Genomic DNA, 22248 nt, shown 5'->3' with positions numbered 1-22248 from the left:
ATGCAGAGCCTTGAACTACTGGTATGATAAAGGGATTTTTATAATCATTTATATCATGTTTATGAAATCTGTTTGAGTGGCCATCTAATCAGTTTAGCAATTTACATTACTTTATGCATGTGATGTTATTCTTGTGGTTTATGACTTATCCGTCCTTTGTGACCTGCAATGTCGTTATTATGTAAAATAGAGGCTATATTAAATAATCTATTGGTATATCCCATCGCTACAATTAGTCATAATAAACTTTGTCATATAAAATTCCACATATATGATACTATAATGAACAAATGACATATTAAAACTAATATATAGTTGCAGAAAAGAGAGGGATCGGAACCACTGCAGAGCCAACAGGAGACAATTAAATTGTGCGTTTGTGTAGTGTAGCACTTTAATAACAGCAAGTAATTGACTTTCTTATTGTAATTAGATTCACAAAACAGAACACATATTAAAAAGTGCTTCTCTGGAGGAACATTTTCATTTCACAAAAGTCATACTTGCTTTTCAACAGTATTGCATTTCAGTAATAATCATACCACTACAATGTTCCTTTGGCTAATCATACAGAAGAGGAAGACATGGAGGGGGAGGTCAGCGCGAACTAGTGTTACCTCAAAAGGTGCCCGTTCACGATACAATTATTGTATGCAATTTGGATTACATTGCATTGCATCGCATTGCAAAACATATGCGATGCAATCTAGTCTAAATTGCATACTATAATTGTTCGGTGTATGGGCGCCTTTTCAAGTCATGACTAGATCAATTAGGCAACATATGCTTAAGCCAAGGGCCCAGACTCTGTGGACTGGTTTTGTGTTTTGTTATCTTGTGAAAGAATGAGAAAGGAGGTGGCGATACAAAGGGGCCCCACCACTATGTTATTCTAGGGCGGATTTATTAAAGTGTTGATAAAGTGTCTGGTATTTTATCACTAGCCAATCAACTCCTAACTGTCAAGATACAGGCTGGGTTTGAAAAATTACAGATAGGAACTAATCGGCCGGTGATAAAGTACCAGCCACTTACTGTAATATCCCTTTAAACATTATTCAGTCATTATTACATAAAAGGTATATTAATGTTCATGTTTCTTATACTGTTTTATTAAAAATGGAGAATGAAAAACATAATGGTGATAATACCAATATCCGCTTTTTGGGATTATGCGCACCTACAACTTGTAACTAAGGCCCTCATTCTGGTTAACGAACTCACCCGTACGTTCGCACGTGGAGTTTGTTGTTGAAGCTCTGCACATGCACATATTCGCTTGCCTTTGGAAACTTGCATAGTCTCCGAAGCGCTTGCAAAGGAGGGAGCGTTACAGTTACCACCTCATCCCTTTAATTCTGGACACATATTAATTACACAGGTTCTGTGGCTGGCTGACTTCAAGACTCCATTTCACTTGGTTTTAATCGGCCACAGAACCGGTGTAATTTTTATGTGTCCAGAATTAAAGGGATGAGGTGGTAACCCTAGCCGGAGCAGGTAGGAGGCGGGCAGGGGGCATTCCTGGGTGCGCCCCATTTGAACGCTGAACGTCAGCTGCTCGACCAGTTCTTGGAGCTGGAAGCCGCAGATCTAAGGTGGCCATACACATGCAGATTTATCTGCAGATCTGTCTGGTTGGAACAAAAACATGGTTGTGGATAACAGCAAATGACAGTTGACCATTTGCTTGAAAATGCTGGAAAACTGACAAACTGTCACTCATCCATAACCATGTTTTTGTTCCATCCAGCCAGATCTGAAGATAAATCTTACTAGTGTATGGGCACCTTAAGTCAGCAGAGACTGACTTAGCAGAGCACTTAAAAAATCATTTGATGGTCGTCAAACATCGATTGATTTTGGGCCTGAACACAAGCCTGCAAACGGTATTTTTAAACGGTATTTAAAACGGGTCTGAGCCTTCACATTGCAGTAGTTTACCGTTTTTAAATACTGTTTAAATACCATTCACATCAGTCAACCCGTTTAATCCCCTGAACACGTTTCAAGGCAGCCAGCCTATCACAGGTCTGTAGTCTGTTGTTTTTACTAAATACTGTTTCAGGGCCATTCTCCCTGCATAAAATCGGACTCTGCTTTTTAAACGTTTTGAAATACCGGTTATCTTTAACCGGTAAATGAACTCTGGTGCTTTCCCACTGCAGCCTTAAACGTTTTAAAATGGAAAAAAAATATGCAATATACTGTTTAACAAGTGCGGTGTGAAAGGGGTATTAATGTGTTTAAACCTTTACGTGAGGGGAGGAGCTGCCATAGATAGGAAATTCCCATTCTGTCTCTGGGCCTTGTAGGATGAGGGATTCTCTAAACCTGAATAATTTATTGAGTAGACAAACCAAGCTGCAAGTTATTACAGTATTTTCCTTCCTCTCCTTTACCCACTCTATTGCTGGAGGCAGGGCTGGAGAAAGGGGGCTCAGGGGGTCAGTACACCTGGGCCCCCTTCTATCTAAGTGCCCCCTGTGGTTGGCATGTATTTAAAAAAAATTATGCTAAAAGTTTTGTGCATGGGAGTGGGGTAGTGCTGAAGCTTCACCTTTCTGCCAATGTGACAATGATTAATGGTGCTGAGCATCAGGAGCCAAGGCACACTGACTGCACACGTGTGCAGTGCATTACTGGGAGTTAACTAAGTCCCATGACACTGCACAAGAGGTCAGAGGCTGAGAGGCTTGTGCTGAGCTCTGATTGGTGGAGCTCATTACATGCTTCATAGGCCCATGGAGGACAGTAGCAGCCTCGTCATGGGAGGGTTTTTAATCAGAGGCAGCGCTGAGCCTGTCAGGACTCTTACTGAGTAAGGTACAGAGGGACAAAAACAGGCTTTTTATGTGGTATATATATATATATATATATATATATATATATATTTGTTTATACTAATCCCACCCCTGCAGTTAGCCACTAACCAAGTTTATAATGCCTTTACTCTGTGTTTTGACAGTGTAATATTCTCCCATGCAGTTTGCGGCCAGTAATGACAAGTAGGAGGAGGCCTCCTGTCTAAAGTGACCCAGGCCCCCCGAAAGCTTAATCCGGCCCTGCCTGTGTTCATTAAAGACACAATATGCCAAACCAACTTCATACATTGTGGCCCTTATTCAGATCTGATCGCAGTACAAATTTTTTCTCAAAATGGTCAAAACCATGTGCACTGCAGGTGGGGCAGATATAACATGTGCAGAAAGAGTTAAATTTGAGTGGGGTGTGTTGAAACTGAAATCTAAATTGCAGTGTAAAAATAATGCAACCAGTATTTACCATGCACAGAAACAAAATAATTCACACAAATCTAACTCTCTCTCTATGGGGGAGATTCTCTAAGCTAAAAATGCGGTAAAAACCCAGTTATCAGGGTTTTTACCGCATTTTGGGATGCTGTAAGCATCCCCCGCCGGGTTACCTCGGCGGGGGGGCATCGCCAGAAAAATCTGGTGATGCCCCATAGAAGCCAATGGGCTTCTATCGCAACCCTCCGCCGCCCCGCGCCGCCCCCCGCCGCCCCGCATCGCCCCCTCACCTGTGTCCGGGCAGCACAGCGCAGTGCTGCCCGGACCTGTGACCTCCTCCCTGCACTGATGGGAGGAGGAGAACCCGGCGCAGCAGTAGCAGCGCCGGGTGTGGGAGGGAGGGGAGAGCCGCCGGGACCTGCTGGGACCCGGCGACTCTCACCGCAAAGGACAGCTCTTAACGCAAGAGCTGTCCTTTGCCTTAATTATCGCATATGTTACAGCATATGCGATAATTAAATATGCGATGGGCGGCGAAGGGGGGCGGAGATTCTTAGAGAATCTCCCCCTATATATGTTACATCTGCCCCACCTGCAGTGCACATGGTTTTGCCCATTTTAAGAACAAATTTGTACTGCGATCAGATCTTAATAAGGGCCTGTATGAGAATGTTGTAATTACCCAATTCCTTAAACTTTCATAATCCAACTTTGCATAATCTAATTGACACCATGGGCCAAATGTAATAGGGTGAGAGTTTCAGAAAGTGAGAGATTTTGGGAGAGTTTTCCCATGTTTTTTAAAGCAGCAATCAATTACATGGCAAAATCAACCTGGTTTTGCAGTGTAATTGATTGCTGCTTTAAAAAACATGGGAAAACTCTCCCAAAATCTCTCACTTTCTGAAACTCTCACCCTATTACATTTGACCCCAACTCTTTTCTATGAAAGAGGGACCGAAATGGGTAGAGAGATTCATATTATGTGAGGGAGTTGAGGGAGAGAGATTATGTTTGTGTGTGTATGAGAGAGAGAGAGAGAGAGAGAGAAGGAACACAATTGGCCAAATTAAGATCGAATTGCATGGCTGCTGCTTTGCAGTGGCCAGTGATCAGATAAACGCCACCCGCTAGAGTGAAATCCCACCCTGCAAATTAATTTAATCGCTGTGCCAATATATATGCACGGATATGCAAAACTTTTTACAGCCGTGCGAATATGCCCAAAATTATTCATAAGTTACTCATCGTCTTTTGATTTCCTGAATGGTGACCATTGAGTAGCCACTGAGTAGCCCTGGACTTACTCTGCAGCTGCAACGAAATCAGCCTGAACAAGGCCGTAGCTGACATCAGACACCCTCTCCTAAAACGCTTGGGAACACCTACGCTTGCCATAGGCATGCCTGTGTTTTTTCTGACACGCCTGGGTTTTTGTTCTTTGCATGCCCATTAAATGGTTGGTTAACAGCCCCAGATGCCGGCTTCCTGTCAATCACCTAGCGAATGACTAGGGAAGAAAAACCGTAGCAGGATTTCATGGCTGTATGGTGTCACCCAGGCCCATGCACAGTCTATCAATAATTGGCCACTGTGCGAATTCGCACAACAGCAATCAGGTTTGAATCAGGCACAATGTCTGCAGTTGCACATTTATATAACAATCTGTTGAGCGAGTTTTGTGCCTATCATAATACACACCAAAACTTTATGAGAATAGCTTATTTCATATTCACATTTCTCTGTAGCACTGAATAGTCTATTCATCAAAGTTGTATTTGACATGACAATAACAATCTGCATACACATTTTTTCACATCCGCCACATTAAGTACAATGGTAACTACAGCTCTGGATGATTCATCAAAGTCAGACTTGATTTAAGTGTGCGAAACTCAGCACATTACTGTACAATTCCATTCATCTGCTTCTGCTTTGGTAAAAATGCATCAGAAATCCCCGTGTCACACTTAGGTATGCAGGGCCGCCAGTTGTAAAACTAAAACCAAAATAGAGTAAAAAATAATATATTCTATAGCTGTTTATATGTATTTTATAGTAAAAAATATATATTAGTATTTTAGTATTCTGAATTCAAAGTCTCTCTTCCCAGGTTTTCTTTGTTTCAAATATGTAACAGAATTTCAAAAGTGGTTTTAAACACAACTAGGGATGCCAATCTCGGGGCATTTTTTAAATCCCGGGATTGAAAAATGCCTAATCCCGGGATACCCGGTATTGAGTTTGTCAATATAATGTCAAACCTTAATACCCCTCTGTCCCCCCCCAAACCCAGTGTTACTCACCCGGCCATTGGTGCAAGAGCCGGGCAGTGGTGTTCAGGAGCCCGGCGTCTTTGATTGGGAGCCGGGTGGGGTGGTCTGAAGGCGGGCATCTGTGCAGGAGTCGAGCAGCGGTGGTTTGGAGACGGGCAGCGGTGCAGGAGCCGGGCGGCAGTGCAGGAGCCTGGTGATGGTAGTCGGGAGGCGGGCACTGGTGACGGGGAGCTGACGGCGATGAGGTTGGCTCGGATACCGGGCGGTGGGTGGACTCGGGGGAGCAGCAGACGGGCTGCACAGCGTGACCTCAGACATCAGGTCATGCTGCGAGCAGCCGCAGAGCGCCGGGGTTTGGGAGCAGACGGGCAGCATCTGAGCTGGTCTCTAAGTGCTGTCTGGCATTAGATTTGCGCATGCACAGGCCAATCCTGGAATTGGAAGCTCCAGTCCCGAGATTCAAATCCTTGAGTTTTTAGTGTCAAATCCCGGGTTCCATCTGATCCTGTTCCCCGGATCGGCCACCCTACTCACAGCTTTAATGATTAGAGCAGCAACTCTTTGTAAAATACAGGATAATGTACAAGGGAAGTATACAAATTATATGAATTAAACGTTTTTAGGGTTTAATACAGACTTTCCCAACTTTGGTCCACAAGGCACACCTAAATATTTATCTTTTCAATCTGTCTGGTGGGAACAAAAATCTGGTAATGTGTGGGAGCATAGGACAACCAACCAGTTGCTACAAAATGGTTAAATCATTCGTTCTGTTTTAACAAATTTGTCCCAAAAAATCCTTTTTATCCATTTTCCAGCATTTGTTAGAAAAAATGGGTGATTGTTCCCACCATACAGATTAGACAGATAGATCTTTAGGTGTGTACTATTCTTAAAGTGCGTACAAGCGATATATCTGTGAAGGGCTTAATTCACAGATATATCGCATCGGCACATCATGCTGTGTAACCTACCGACCGCCCGTACAGCCGTCCGTACAGCCGCACCGGAAGCTGCCGGCGATTGACAGTCCGCTGGGCGCATTTGTGATGTCAGTCCCGACGGATTGGTCAGTGTGTATGGAGAACTCGCTGCCAGAATCGGTCTACAGATGAAAAACTCTGGTTGACTTTTCTCATGTCGAACTCCCCTGAAACGCTGGATGGACCATAGCAAATGCCTACTGCCTGTCATTCAGGCTGCAAACACATTGGCGGAGAGAAAGTTCGCTGAAGGCGCTCGCAGCCGGGGCTTGCACAGGCACATTGGCAACAATGCACAAGCACAGACCAAAAACATCGGAGACAGGGCTGAATTCAGACCTGTACGACCAGAGCATAATCGCCCCCTAATACAAAATATATATTTATTTTAAATTGCTGAATCTCTGACATTTGGGAAACTTCACTTTTATTATTCCTTTGTACATAGTGAAGGATATTTCCCACTCACTCCCGCCGGCTGTTTTGCAAAGGGCAGTTCTTATTGCAAGAGCTGCCCTTTGCGGTACTGCATCTATACTAATCGCATATGCTCTAACATATGCGATTAGTATAGATGCAGTAGCCGGCAGAGGGGCGTGGTAAGGGGTGGAGGATGTTAGTGCATCCTGTCCTAAATTAGTTCTACATATTTCCATACTTGAGAACACAAAAAGAGTCCCTTGTGTAAAAGTAACCTACAGTCCGGACCTGATAAACGAATAGGCTAATCCGGCTGCAGCCTGGCGGGTTGGGTCCTGTGGGGGCACAGCGTGGCGGGGTTGAGCCAGGTCTCTGCAATTTCCATGCGGACGGCATGTAGTCTGCAAAAGCGGCCTCCCAAAAATGGCCACCACCTTCTAGTAGAAAGATGTTAGAGATCCTAGTACACCTCTAGCGTCTGTCTGGGGAAGGCAGCCCACCCAGTGCAGGTTCCGGGAGTGCTGGTGCCCTCTGAACTGTAATCCCCTGGCAACAAGTATGTAAACACCCCTGGCAACGAGCAAGGAACCCCAGTTTCAACCAGCATGTAACCCCCTGGCAACAAGCATATAACCCCTTTGCAATGAGCAAGAAACCCCCTTGTAATGAGCATATGTAACCCCAGACAACAAACAAGTAAACACTGGCAACAAGCATGTAACAAACACCACATGAATGAGCCAGAACGTAACCCCTGACAGCGAGTATGTAGGTAAAAAATGTTTTTCGATATTAGCCTAAGGTGGCTAGAACCCTTAATCAGGCCCAAGTGCATTTGAACAAATGACACAATGAGGGAATTCAGATCCCATTGGAATAGTCCAGGGACTTCTGGATTCTACAATGGGTGCCTGACAGTGTTTGAGTGATCCGATGCCTGCATCCTAGAATGTATGTTGAATCACTTATGCAGCAGGAGACGTCTAATTGTAATAGATGCCTCCTGCTTCGTTACCATGCAGAACTATCGCTGCTGCTTTCACCAATAGCCCCAATGTTTTTTCATTTATCATTAATATTACACACATTCACAGATTTTGTAAGCTCCAGCTCAGGGTATGACAGCCTGAGGTTCTTATATAGTGATGCTGATTCATGTTGGTAATTATTTTAACTTGATTTTGAAAACTATTTTTTTGCAAATGAGAACAGTGATCACTGAGCATTGTCTTAAAAGTGCTTTGTAGTCTCTATAATTTATGTCTGAAAGCGGCTGTTTGTTTTGACAGCAATATGAGCCAGTCTTTGTTGAGGATAACCTTTATCAGTTGGATCTCTGTCTAAAGCTCTGTAAGCACTAGGAGAAGCTAGAAAACTTTTTCTGCCAAATTAAAGGTCACGTGACAGAGTGGCAAATTGTCAAGGTAACAGGTTCTGGCAAGAGGTTGGAACGGGGACCACCCATTACAGCTGTCTACCTTAGCCAATACCTGTAAAATATAAACATTTGGTATAATTATTGAATAAAGGCTTACAAGAAACGCCTATATACAATGTCAATTATATTTTTAGTAAAAACTCGGTGTACCGATTTACATACAGTAGTACACATAATTTATTCTAAACTATATCATTCCTCCAAGGTGAAATGCCATCCTAGACAACTACTCTCCCGCATCGGCAGTACTGTCTGTGAGATAAAATCTATTTTAAACGCTATATAACTGAGAGACAACTATTTTCTAAAGTTTAAACTAAGACAAATTCACCTTAAAATTAGTGATGTGCGAGTTCGGTTTGGGGGAATCCGGATGACTCCGGACACCCTCAATCTGAACCCACCTTCCGAGCATGTTCGGGAATTTCTGCCCAGAATCGGAGTGCAGGTCTCCAGACCTCACGAGATCCCGCCATCGCAACTCGCGAGATCTGGACCCTTTAAAGGGGCGGGCAGCTAGAGGCCATCTTCACTCCAGTCTAGGAGAGTGAAGAGGCAGCACGTCCTGGCTGCCTGCCTGACTGTCTGCCCGACCACCATCCCGCCATCCAGTCCAGTGATAGTGCGTTGCTGTCTTGTCCAGAGTGCAGTGATTTCAGTAGTGCTGTCTTGTCCAGTACAGTGATAGTGCTGTTTGCTGTACTGGTCCAGTGAAACTTGAAAGGGCTGTATAGTACAGTCCAGTGATACTGTGTGTATAGTCCAGTCCAGTGAAAGGGCTGTATAGTACAGTCCAGTCATACTGTGTTTAAAGTCCAGTCCAGTAATATGGCTGCATAAGTCAAGTCCAGTGGCACTGACTTTAAAGCCCATTGGTACTGCTGCATAAGTCCAGTAATACTGCTGTTAAAGTCGTAATACTGCTACATAAGTCCAGTCCAGTGATATTGATGCATAAGTAAAAAATGGATAAGGGTAGAGAAAATCTATACAGAATCAAATCGGAGATCCATGACTAACAAAATCATCAAAATGTATTAAAATGATCTTTCCAACGGATCTTAATCTTTTTATCAGGGCCTAGATCCCAACTTTTAAAATTCCCACAAATGCACGCTAGGGGATTGGGTAGTAGGTACGTGGAAAACATGGAATTAAGAAATTGAACTACTTTGTGCCAAAATTTCCAATTTTGAGACCTATTACATTTAATAGAGGCACCTGTCTCAAGGGTTCTCATATATTTCCTTTGTGCAGGAGAGATATACGCCCTATGTATCATCCTGATATGAACCTCCTGGAGATAGGAAGATTGTAAATATCTAAGTGTAGAATAGTGTTGTGATAGAAGATACGGGAATAACCTGATATTGGGGACATCTATAGACCATTTGTGCAGAGATTACCAGTTTCTTATATAGCATAGACAATTCTGTTGCGCTTTACAATTGTAAACAGCAGTGATAAAAGAAAAACTGAGTAGTTACAGACAGACATAGAGGTAAGAAGGCCCTGCTCGCTAAATTACAATCTATAGGAGTGTAATACTCTGTAATGCTTATACACTGGGACAGGACTCAGGTTTCTAGAAGTGCAGATGTTTCCCATAGCAACCAATCAGATTCTACTTATCATGTATCTACCACCTTATGGAAAATAATAGGTAGAATGTGATTGGTTGCTATGCACAACATCTACACTTCTATAAACCCACAGTTTAGTAAATACTGTATACTCATGATTGTTTCTCTCTCTCTCTCTCTCTCTCTCTCTCTCTCTCTCTCTCTCTCTGGGCGAAATGTACTAATTCTTGAAAAGTGTTAAAATGGAGAGTGATAAACCACCAACCAATCGCATTCTTCCTGTCATTTTTCAAACACAGACTGTGACATGGCAGCTAGGAGATGATTGGCTGGTTGTTTATCACTTTTCAAGCTTAGTACATCTGGCCCTCTCTCTCTCTCTCTCTCTCATCCTGAATACTCTCATCAGATAACACCAAAAAATTTGACCATATAATTGCAGTTTCTGCTGTATTGATTCCTTATTTATACATTCAAAATGGACCACCTTAATAAACCAAAGTCATGTGCATAACCAGACATTTTGGTGCCATGTGCCAGAGAGGGAATTGGTGCCCCCTCACCAGTGGCAAATGCAGGATTTTCATGGGGGGTTTCCGGATAGATAGATAGATAGCTATTTTGACATACTGTACACATACACTGCACAGAAGTCATAGATAGAGAAAGTCAGGAAGAGAGAAAGAGGGGAGCAAGAGAGAGTGTCAGGGACATAAAGTTGTAGAGACCAGACAGGGAGAAAAAGAGGGTGTCTGAGAGACATTGCCAGGTAGAGAGAGAGAGAGAGAGAGGGGGGGGGGGGGGGTGGTGGTGTGGAGACAGCATGGGAGAGAAAAAAGACAGAGAGGGGCTGTGGAGGCAAGGAGGGTGAAAGACAGGGGGTTGGAGAGACAGGAATGGGGGAGAGAGGGGGGCTGCGGTGGGAGAGACACAGGGGGCTGGGGATACGGAGTGGGGAGAGAAGGGGCTGGAGAGACAGGGAAGGGGAGAGAGGGGGCTACAGTGGGGGAGAGACTGAGTGAGGAGAGAGTGAGCCGGAGTGACAGAGAAGGGGGAGAGAGGGGGGCTGCAGTGGGAGAGAGACAGGGGGCTTTGCATACAGAGTGGGGAGAGAAGGGTCTGGAGAGACAGGGAAGGGGAGAGAGGGGGTTACGGTGGGGGGGGGGGGGGGGGACTGAGTGAGGAGAGAGGGGGCTGGAGTGACAGAGAAGGGGGAGAGAAGGGGTCAGCAGTGGGAGAGAGACAGGTAGCTGGGGATACAGAGTGGGGAGAGAAGGGGCTGGAGAGACAGGGAAGGGGGAGAGAGGGGGGCTGCAGTGGGGGAGAGACAGAGGCTAGGGATATGGAGTGGGGAGAGAAGGGGCTGGAGAGACAGGGAAGGGGGAGAGAGGGGGGCTGTGGTGGGGGAGAGACGGAGTGGGGAGAGAGGGGCCTAGAGTGACAGGGAAGGGGGAGAGAGGGGGCTGCGGTGGGGGAGAGACAGGGGGATGGGGATACGGAGTGGGGAGAGGGTGGCTAGAGGAGAGAGAGGGGGGCTGCAGTGGGGGAGAGACAGGGGGCAGAGGAGACAGGGAGTGGAAGAGGGGGGCTGAGGAGACAGGGACAGGGGAAGACATCAAGGTAAAAAAAGGGTCCTAAGCACACAAGGAGAGAGGTATGGGGAGATAGAGTGGGGTGGTATTAACTAAGTACCTCCTTATCCCCCCCCCTCCTGGGTAAGTATCCAGTCACCCTTCCGGCTCATCTGCACTGCAGATGATCCGGACCTCCCGCTGTCATCTCCAGCTGCACCAATCACTGGCACCGTCCGTGGCCCCCCGCTGACAGGCACAGGCAGCTGCACTTCTGTTTTTCAGTGAGGCGGAGCCGGAAACTCCAGGTCCATTGATCTCCGGTGCACACAAAAGGAAAGGAGCGCATAGCAGCGGGGCTCACGGGACGACAGCACAGCTGTCACTACCCGCTCTCCTCTCCCTCTGCTGCAGACCTCCTGCCGCTGCTGCTTCCAAGTGCCGGCCGCGGCTGCTCATTTCCTGCCTTTGCCTTCTGTACGGAGAGCTCTTCAGCACTGAGGAGCCATCAGGTACTCAGAAGCAGCAGCGGCAGGAGGTTGGCAGCCACCCTGCTTTAAAAAAAACAACCTTTGCCTGTCAGGGGGGTTTTTGTGCAACCAGAAACCCCCCTGCTTGCGGATCTGCTCCCCATACTGAAAATATGGACAGTGCGTGCCTTCGGTGCATGTTGAAAATTGAAGTGGCTTCATGGTGATGGGGCAAGGCCACATATTAGTACCAATTCATATTACACCACACAGTAGTGTCCGTTGTTCACATTACTCCATTCAGTGCTACTTGCCCACATTCTACTGCAGATGCACACAGGGTTTGGGATATTGTGTGGGCCGGATATAGTGCAGGTCAGATACAGTGCACATTTGACACACTCTGGGGCATAGTGTACTATAAATTGTAAGCTTGCGAGCAGGGCCCTCCTACCTCTATGTCGGTTTGAATCTACACAGTTTGTTTAATCACTGTTGTTTCCATTTGTAAAGCGCAATGGAATATGCTGCACTATATAATAAACTGTAAATAAATAAATAGTGTGGTTTGGATACAGTGCAGGTCGCTTACTGTGACATGGGGTGTCAGCAGAGCAGGATTGATGTTGGTGTCCTCTGAGTGGGATGTCGGCAGTACAGGTGAGCTGGTGGTGTACTCAGTTCAAGGGTGGCAGCGTACTACGGAGTCGGCATTGCAGGTGGCGGTTGTGTTGGTAGTGCAAGGGTGCCAACTGTGCCATCCTGTTGCTTCCAGGGTGCTGTGGGGAGAGAGGCCAATGCTGAGAAGCAGAGGAGCAGTGCCAGCTGGGAGCATGCCTCAACAGTGGTGGGAGATTTCCCATTGAATCAATAGGCGTATGCCGATTGGCCAAAGGCACAGTCATTTGATAATCACTTGATTTAAAAAATCTCAAATCAGCAATTAACCTTATTATCCAGCAGTTTGGAGCATGAAAACCGAATCATAATGGGGGTTTTATTACTACTATTTTAACAGAAAAGAAACCCAGTCTGTTCCCTTTACTGAAAAAAACTAAAATAATCGAGAGAGCGCACTGTGATGATCAATTTTTTTAATAAAAATTAGAAAACATAAATTAATGAAAGAAAATACAAAAATATTATCATAAAGCATTTATAAGATCAAATTGATAATGTCCAGCATTAACCACACAGTTGCTATATGATCCACCTATTCCAGCAAGTGGTTTGTCATGACATCAACAGGAACACACGGGAGAACCGCTCAACCGCCACCATCAATGTGAGGACATCACAGCAGTCTAGTTACCATCAAATTAAATTTAATAACGAAGGTGTTCATCTAATTCATGGGTCCTCAAACTGCGGCCCTCCAGATGTTGTAAAACTACAAATCCCAGCATGGCTTGCCACAGTTTTGCTATACGGGAGTGTTAAAACTGTGGAAAGGCATGCTGGGATTTGTAGTTTCACAACATCTGGAGGGCCGCAGTTTGAGGACCCATGATCTAATTCATACATCCATATATTGGTTATATACTCACCTTCCTCACTTTCCTTCAATTTTATTATATCTGGAGCTCCCCCAACCTTACTGGATCAGACCATCTACCAGAGATTAGTGGTGAGAACATAAAGGAACTTTTATACGTTACCTATCATCTTTAATAAATGGATTAAACCAGTGGTTTCCAAACTTTTTTGGATCACGGCGCCCTAGAGCATCAAAATATTTTCAAGGCAACCCTTAGGTCAAATGCTTCTTATCGAGAAATTCATAAAAAAAAAATTAAATTAAGTGCATTGTGTTTGTCACAGTTATCTGGTGAGGGACAGGATTTGCTTCTGTTTGTGCACATATATTATGATTGGCAGCCACAAGCACTGGCTACCTGGTACATTGACCATAAACAATATGAATTGTTATTGGTCCACCAACCCAAGGCACTCCGGCAAGTGTCCTGTGGCATCCCAGGGTGCCTAGGCACACAGTTTGGGAACCACTGGATTAAACCATCTAAATAGCTGGGGACTCATATAGCAACTGTGTGGTTAATGCTGGACATTATCAATTTGATTTTTGTTTTATGATAATATTTTTGTATTTGCTTTCATTAATTTATATTTTCTAATTGTTATTAAAAAATTGATCATCACAATGCGCTCTCTCAATTATTTTAGTTTTTTTCTGTAGAGTTCCAGTTATTCTCTTGGTAGCAGCACCATAATTAATTGGAGCTGTGGTTATTAATTACCAATATAATTTTTATTGCACCTGATATACTGTACGTGTAGTGTTATTTTCCCTTTACTGCCTAGCAGCACTGGGCTCCTCCTCGTTCCCCCACCCTGTTATTTCAATGTGTATAGGTGCGCTGTAAACGTACAAAATATAAATTAAATGAAAAAATATATTTCAATGTAAATTTACTTTAAAAATCATCTGTACACTGTAATTCAAAGTTCAGGGTCCAAATAAGCATACAGGTATTAGTTGCACACTTTGTATCTTGCAATCACAGTTAGTGTGGCAGGAAGCGAAGATTGTGCACAGCAATAGCTATCTCCACACACAGCAATTACAGGGCTGCTTGCAAACTATATTTTCATTTTAACTGCCTCTTTGTCTTTCTTGAGCGCCACATTGTTTGGATCTCAGCAGGGGGAGCAAGAAGCTATTATTTGTGTTGATTTCTATCCCAGGAAAGTGTACATCCTAGGCGTTCTTCTTCCTAAATGCATTCTACAATCCTCTTCTTCTTTTTGTGAATTAAAAAGACACACACGAGAATATAATGTATATATGAGATAAATATGTTATATATGAACCTACCTTTTCTTTGACACTCAATGTTATCATATTGTATACATCAGTTATATATGCCTAAAAATATTCAGTAGCTTTACTAAATGAATAGTAATATCATTATTGCATACAGTATGTAGCCCTGGTGTCTTTAAATAAGTTTGTGGAACAACAGATACTGTACATTTGGGTGCTGGAGATGAGTGGTCCTTATTCATGTGACTGGTATCAGCACATGGCGGGAGTTCAAATAGAAGTTTAATACATAGCAGACTCCAAATGGAACAATAATTAAAAAACAACAACAGTGAGATAGATCAGTGGCCGCCTGGGGGGTTGTTCTGGGCATTTGGACCCCCCCCCCCCCCCCCTGCATGCTAATGTCACTTACAGGCTTAATGATAACATGGTGCATGGCTGTAGCTACTTGGTGTGTCTCTCTTTTATTATACCTAGGGGCCCATGTGTCGTTGTTTCCTCCTCTGGCCCCGTGTGAGCCATGTCTATTTCTTCACTCCCTGTGAAAGCCATGTCCCCCTCCACCCTGTTAGTCTTATCCTCTTCCCCTGTGTCTGCCCTGTCCCCCTTCCCCAGTGTCAGTCCTCCAACCTCCCCCCTGTGTCATTCCTGTCAGTCCTGTCCTCTTCCCCTGCGTCAGCCATGTCCCCCTTCCCCTGGGTCAGTCCTGTCCTATTCCCCTGTGTCAGCCATGCCCCCCTTCCCCAGTGTCAGTCCTCCCACCTCCCCCCTGTGTCATTCCTGTCAGTCCTGTCCTCTTCCCCTGCGTCAGCCATGTCCCCCTTCCCCAGTGTCAGCCCTCCCACCTCCCCCCATGTTTCAGCCATGTCCCCCTTCCCCTGGGTCAGTCCTGTCCTATTCCCCTGTGTTAGCCATGTCCCCCTTCCCCAGTGTCAGCCATATAAACCCTTCCCCAGTGTCAGCCCTGAAAACCCTCCCCTGTGTAAGTGACAGCTTTGTTTGGTCACATACCGTATATGCTGGAACACTATAGTGCCCACTGCTGTGCTTGCTGCTCTCCTGATTCCCTCTTCCGCGTTCAGTGACAGAATGCATCACACTCCTCCAGCATTCTGCATGATGAGGCCCTGGCCAGCTCCTCAGTCAGTGCTGCCTGCTCCATTGCTTCCAAAGCAGAGGTGGAGGAGTGCAGATCAGCAGCAGCTCGGTGCACTCCTCTAGGTCACAGAGGAGAGCGCTGAGCTGCTGCTTATCGCTGCTCATCCGCCTCTGCTTGGGAGGCAATGGAGCAGGCAGTGGCACCCGGAATAGCAGAGGAGGGAGGAGAGGGGGCAGCGGCATGCCCTCTCTCCTTCTCAGCTCCCAGTGCTCGTGCTCCACCGGAGCCCCCCTGAATCACCAACAAAGGTGGGATGTGGGACCAACGGCCGTAATTGTTTGGGGGGGTGCATCTAGAGACGACCCGCGCCTGTTGGCACAGCTGTGCAGTAAAGGGGGGTGGGGGTGCTGGCAGCCAATGAGTGCTGTGGGGATAAAATGTCCCAGGCCCTACCCTCTGTCAAAGCAGCCTGGCCAGTTGTCCCCATAGCACCCTCCTAATGGTGGCCATGCCAGTTGTAGGAAGGCCAGAGCCAAATACATAACTTTTTACCTATTATAACAGTGGCGTAGCTACGTTTTGGGCGCCCCCCGTCGCCGCCCCGCCAAGCACCCCTACCCCGCCGCCCATGCAAACCCCCCCCCCCCCCTCAATCCACCACAGCCTTACCTATCGCGCTGGTCCCGGTGGCTCCGTTCTTCTGCTGAGGACCACCAGAAAATGGCCGCCCCCATACAGCAGACAGTTTCAGAGAACTGTGTGCTATATGGGGGCGGCCATTTTGTGGTGGTCCTCAGCAGAAGAATGGAGCCGCCGGGACCAGCGCGATAGGTAAGTCTGCGGGGAATTGAGGGGGGGTTTAACTATAGCACCGCAGCCCCCGGCGCCCCCACATACACAGCGCCACCCCCCGCGGTGGCGGGTGCTGCGGTGCTATAGTTACGCCGCTGTATTATAAATAACTGTATCTAGCATCCCATGTGTAATAGCAACATGAGATATGTTTTTTTTTTTTATATAACGTTTTTATTTCATTTCACAATTTCAAATATACATGACAGGGACCAAGATCAAACACTTAACATACACAAACAGGAAATCAAAAGAAAATAATAAGGAAAAAAAACACATGACAAATAGTCATAGCATCGATTCAATATAATAACTACTTGTAGTTACAATCCCCTCCTACTTTATTTTCTCCTCAACTTTTAAGCCTGCCCTAAGATTCTTTTACCAACACGTTAGCTGTCCCCCTTCTCACTTGCCCGCCTTTGTCCCCCGACCTCACACCACTTCGCCCACTCTGATCCATTTGTTCCCTTACCCTCCTATTTCCTTTGCCTCCCGCGCCTTCCTTCCTTGCCATTAAGGGTTGCCCTGTCAGGCTATAGATGCATTTACCATCTAGTCCCCTCCCTTTTAGGTGATCCCTCCTTGCTAGCGGAATCCGGCATCACTGATCACTGCAAACCAAGAATCACGAAGGAGCGGGGGGGGAGAGGGAGAAGGATAGAGAAAGAAAGGCCAAACTCACAAACACCTAAAAAAAAAAAAAAGGAGGACAATGTTACCATTATCCATTGGAGCTACCTGTGTTACCTGTGTAGAGGGTGTCTAGTGAAACCCCAATACTGATGCCTCCCCATCATGTATGGAAAAAAGTGTCAAATGCCCATAGGGTTTAAATTAAGTGTCACCCTCCCCCCTTTCTATATATCCCACCCACCCTCCCGCACCCCCTTACTTTCAGGAATACTCCTGTTGCATACTCTATGTATTGGCATGGTCAGTGCCCGCCCTTGACGGTAACCCCGTACTATGCCTCCCAACTATACCGACCAGTCAAAAGTTGTGTGCCCGTGTATCCTATATGTGAACGTGCCAATCAATTCAGTTCATTTGTATAGGGGCTCGACCACCGACCTCTAAAATGATCCGAGGTCGCCCCGTGCCCTTGACCTTCCCTCGCGATGCTAGCCGCGTCCCAAAAAAAAAAAAAAAACATATATGTACTACCTCCCTTCCCTCCCCCCTCCCCCCCCCCCCTACAAGTTAGCCCCCTCCCTGTTGCAAACCTTATACAATCCTGACCTATTCCAGGGGCCCCAGGTTCCCTGATACTTAGCGAGCGTCCCTCTCGATGCATGTAAGTACTTTTCATGTTCACTGGTCTGATTTATCAGGTTAACCCATTCCCCATGGTTCGGAGCCAGTGGGGACAGCCATCGTCGGGCTATTATCACCTTAGCAAGAGCCACTAAACTTCTTACCAATTGTCTCATCTCTCCATTAATTGCAACATCCTTCCAAATCCCTAAGACAAAATTAATTTTACTTAACCCAGCTCTCGGTACCCCTATTAGAACAAGGGTTTCCTTTATCTCCCCCCAGAACCTACTAACCTCCCTACAGCTCCATAGTAGATGATCAAATGTAGCCGGCCTGCCCCTACATTTGGGACAACCATCTGATGCGGACTCTGAAAGTTTCTTCATTTTTACCGGGGTAATATAGATCCTGTGAAGAATATTAAATTGGACCTGTTGTGTCCGCATTAAGTTAGTCGAGTGCCGGGGACTTGCCAAAGCCACCCTCCACCCAATATCGTCCAGCTGGGGAGTATCCTCCAACCATTTCATGCGGAGGGCCCCCAGATCCTCGGATTGAGAGAAGGACTGAAGGTACCGATACATCTTAGACATTCGCTTCCCCTTAGTAAGTTGTTTTATAAAGACTTTACACGGGGCCTCCTCCATCACCCAGGTATCAAGCCTGCCGCCCTGTGTCAACGCGCTTCTTACTTGCAAGTATCTAAAAAATACTTCTTTGGGTATGCTAAACTCTGACTGTAACTGGGAAAAGGATTTTATTATCCCGTCTTGACACCATTGTCCCACGTTAGTAATTCCAAATAGCCTCCATACTTTCCCACCTTGTTGTTCTTTAAGTTCCCTCATTCCTGGCAAGGAAAAGATAGGGGTGTCTGGGTCCAAGCCCACAGTTTTTGTTAGTTTACCGGCCCATCTCCATACCTTAACCGACTGGCTGATCAAAGGAGGGAGATCCCGGCGAAGCCCTCTCACAAACAATCTTTGTAGAGGCGAATAGTCTGGATCCACCCCCTCCACCAGACTCCGTAAATCGTCAGAAACTTCCTCTACTTTGACCCATGCACAGATTTGAACCAACTGTGCGGCCATATAATAAAGTTTGAAATCTGGGAGAGCCAGGCCACCCCTTTCCCTATCCCGGGTCATAATTTCCAATCTAACTCTTGGGAGTTTGTCTCTCCATATAAATGAGGAGACAATACTCTTAATTTTCCTGAAGTATTCATCCTTAAAGAAGACAGGGGAATGTTGAGCAATATACAAAAACTTGGGCAATATGGCCATTTTGATCAGATTCACCCGGCCAATCTGTGTAATCTGAAGCCGTGCCCAGCTTCTGCACTTCATTCTGAGATCATTGATAAAAGGGATGAGGTTATCAGGAATAAATTCAGCCGAGTTACTCGCCACCACTATTCCCAAGTATATAAATTTCTCCACCTGTTTTAACTGAAGGTCTAGCACTGGTCTTGTCCCTTCTTTTTTCCCTACCCACATGAAATTAGATTTGCCCCAGTTCATTGAGAGCCCAGAGTATCCCCCATAGTCCTGGATTAAATTTATCACCCCTGGCAGGTCTCCAGGATCCGCCAGCCCAACCAGGAGATCATCCGCATACAACGAGACTAGGTTTCTACGGGGCCCCCCTCCCCCAATCCCTCCCCCCAGGGCTGCCCGAAGGGCGCATGCCAAAGGCTCCATCACCACTGCAAACAGCAGAGGGGATAGAGGACACCCCTGGCGCGTGCCTCTGGAGAGAGAGAAGAGGGGAGATGTATACCCATTAATGGTCACTCTAGCTTTAGGATCCCGATAAAGCAACGATATCCGTTTAATAAACCTTTCCCCAAACCCCAAAGCCCGCAACACCCCCCACAGAAATGGCCATTCGACCGAATCGAACGCCTTGTTCGCATCAAAAGATGCGAGCAAGGCGTCCACCCCCCCCAACTCAACACCCTGGAGATAAGTATAAGCCCTTCTAAGATTGATCATAGTGGATTTTCCCACCATAAACCCAGTCTGATCCGGGTGAACCACCTGATGTATTACTGTCTGAAGTCTGGTTGCCAAAATTTTGGCATATATCTTTGCATCTGCCGTTATTAACGATATAGGCCTGTATGAGTCGACCCGGTTAGGGTTTTTCCCACTTTTGGGAATCAATATTATAGCAGCCTCCGTCATTGACTGAGGGATACTTTCCTCGTCTTCCATCTGTTGGAAAACTTTCAGAAGCCGAGGGCCTAAATTATTTATGTATTTCTGATACACCTCCGCGGGAAGACCATCCAGGCCAGGGGCTTTACCCCCTGGAGAGGAATTGACCGCATTCTTCACCTCCTCTATTGACAGAGGGGCCTCCAAAATGTCACTTGATGCGGGCACCAGACTGGGAAGATCCATACAAGCCAGATATTCATCAATTTCACCTACACTCTGATTAAGTTTGGATCTATAAACCTCCTCCAGATGTGAGGAAAAAAGCTCTGTGATGTCAGGGGTCTTTGTAACCTTTTCGCCATTTTCTAACTCAATCAAGGGAATAGTATTAGGGAGATTCTCCTGCTTCATTAAATGGGCCAGGAATTTCCCAGTACGGTCAGAGTTTGCATACCACTTATGTGCCCCAAACCACAGCCTGCGGCACGTCACCTCTTGAAGATACTCTACCCACACTTTCTGAGCCGAGAGCCAATCAGACCTGGCCGAATCTGTTTTATTCAACAAAAATACGTTTTCTAGATTAATCATTTTAGCTTCTAATTCTTTTACCTGTTTACGATTCGAGGTTTTTAAGAAAGCTATCCTTTTAATAACCACCCCTCTCAGATAGGCCTTAAAGGCATCCCAGACGCTATTGTTTGGGGCGGACCCTTCATTGCCCTCAAAGTACTCCTCGGTCATAGACTCCATCCCCCCCTGGTCTCTCATTTGCTCAAGCCAATAGGCTTGTAATTTCCAATACCTGAACCCTGTCAGGGTCTCTAAATCCAATTCCATTATCACTGGGGAATGGTCGGAGATCCCTCGGGCTTTATAATCGACATGCCTAATCTTAGTAAGCGCTTTGTCTGACACGAGAATCAGATCAATCCTGGAAAACGTTCTGTGGGAGGGGGAATAGCAGGAAAACTGATGTGCCTCGGGATTCCTCAACCGCCAAGGATCCTTCCACCCTATTTCCTCGATGAACTCAAAAAACCTGTTACCTTCCCTGCCAATATCCCTCTCTGATCTGTTCCATCTATCCAACCGAGGCTGGAGGACCTTATTAAAGTCCCCCAGACAAATTACTAAATTTTCCGGAAAGGAGGCCGCAAATTCCACCGCCATTCTTACTACATCATAGGAAAATGGGGGAGGGATATACACAGTCAGAATACAGAACCGCACATGCTCAATAGCACACTCCAGAAATATAAATCTTCCTCCCTGATCGATCTTTACACATCCTACTTCAAATATCACAGTTTTTTTCATAAGGATCGCAACCCCACGGGAGGAGGAGGAAAAGGGGGCTTGGATGATATGTCCAATCCATGGACGTTTTAGGGAGCCCTCCCGAGCCTTCGTCAAGTGGGTCTCTTGTAGGCAGATTATATCCGCATCTTGGCACTTACACTGCTTCAAAACAAGAGCTCTTTTAATCCTGCAATTCAGACCTCTGACATTCCAGGTCAAAAATTTAACCATCTAAAACACATAGAACATATCGTGCCACAATTTGCCTTTATCAGGTCCACTACAACTGGAGCCCGTTACCCCACTTGAGCCAGCCCGGCGTTCCTGGCCCCATGGGACCAGCTTAACGGAGGATTTAATCTTAAGGTTGCTATGACTGAAAACAAAAACACCAAAAAAAAAACACATACACAAACACGAGAACAACCCCCCCATCCCCCCCCCCCCTCCCTGTATACCCAACCCCCCTGGTATACCTGAGTCCCTACTCCCCATCCACACAGTATCCCGCACCTACCACAAATACATACACCCCAGGAGCAATTTACTAATGACCACCAAAGAAACCCACCCCCCCCCCCCCGTACACCCCACTCCATATCCCACAGGATTTATATATGGTGGCGGGCGAGAGCTAAAAAAGTAAAAAACAATACAGTGTGGTTGATTGAGGTACTTTTGACAAATAAACATATCCAGGGTCTCACACTATCTGTCGAGATAACTGGCAAGGCTGGGCTTGAACAGCCTTTTCCACACTTGGACCCCTGCCCGGCCCTTGGGTGGG

The sequence above is a fragment of the Crinia signifera genome, chromosome 5 (assembly GCF_055691185.1).
Source record: "Crinia signifera chromosome 5, ASM5569118v1, whole genome shotgun sequence".
In the NCBI taxonomy this organism is placed as follows: domain Eukaryota; kingdom Metazoa; phylum Chordata; class Amphibia; order Anura; family Myobatrachidae; genus Crinia; species Crinia signifera.
This window is presented reverse-complemented; position numbering follows the sequence as displayed.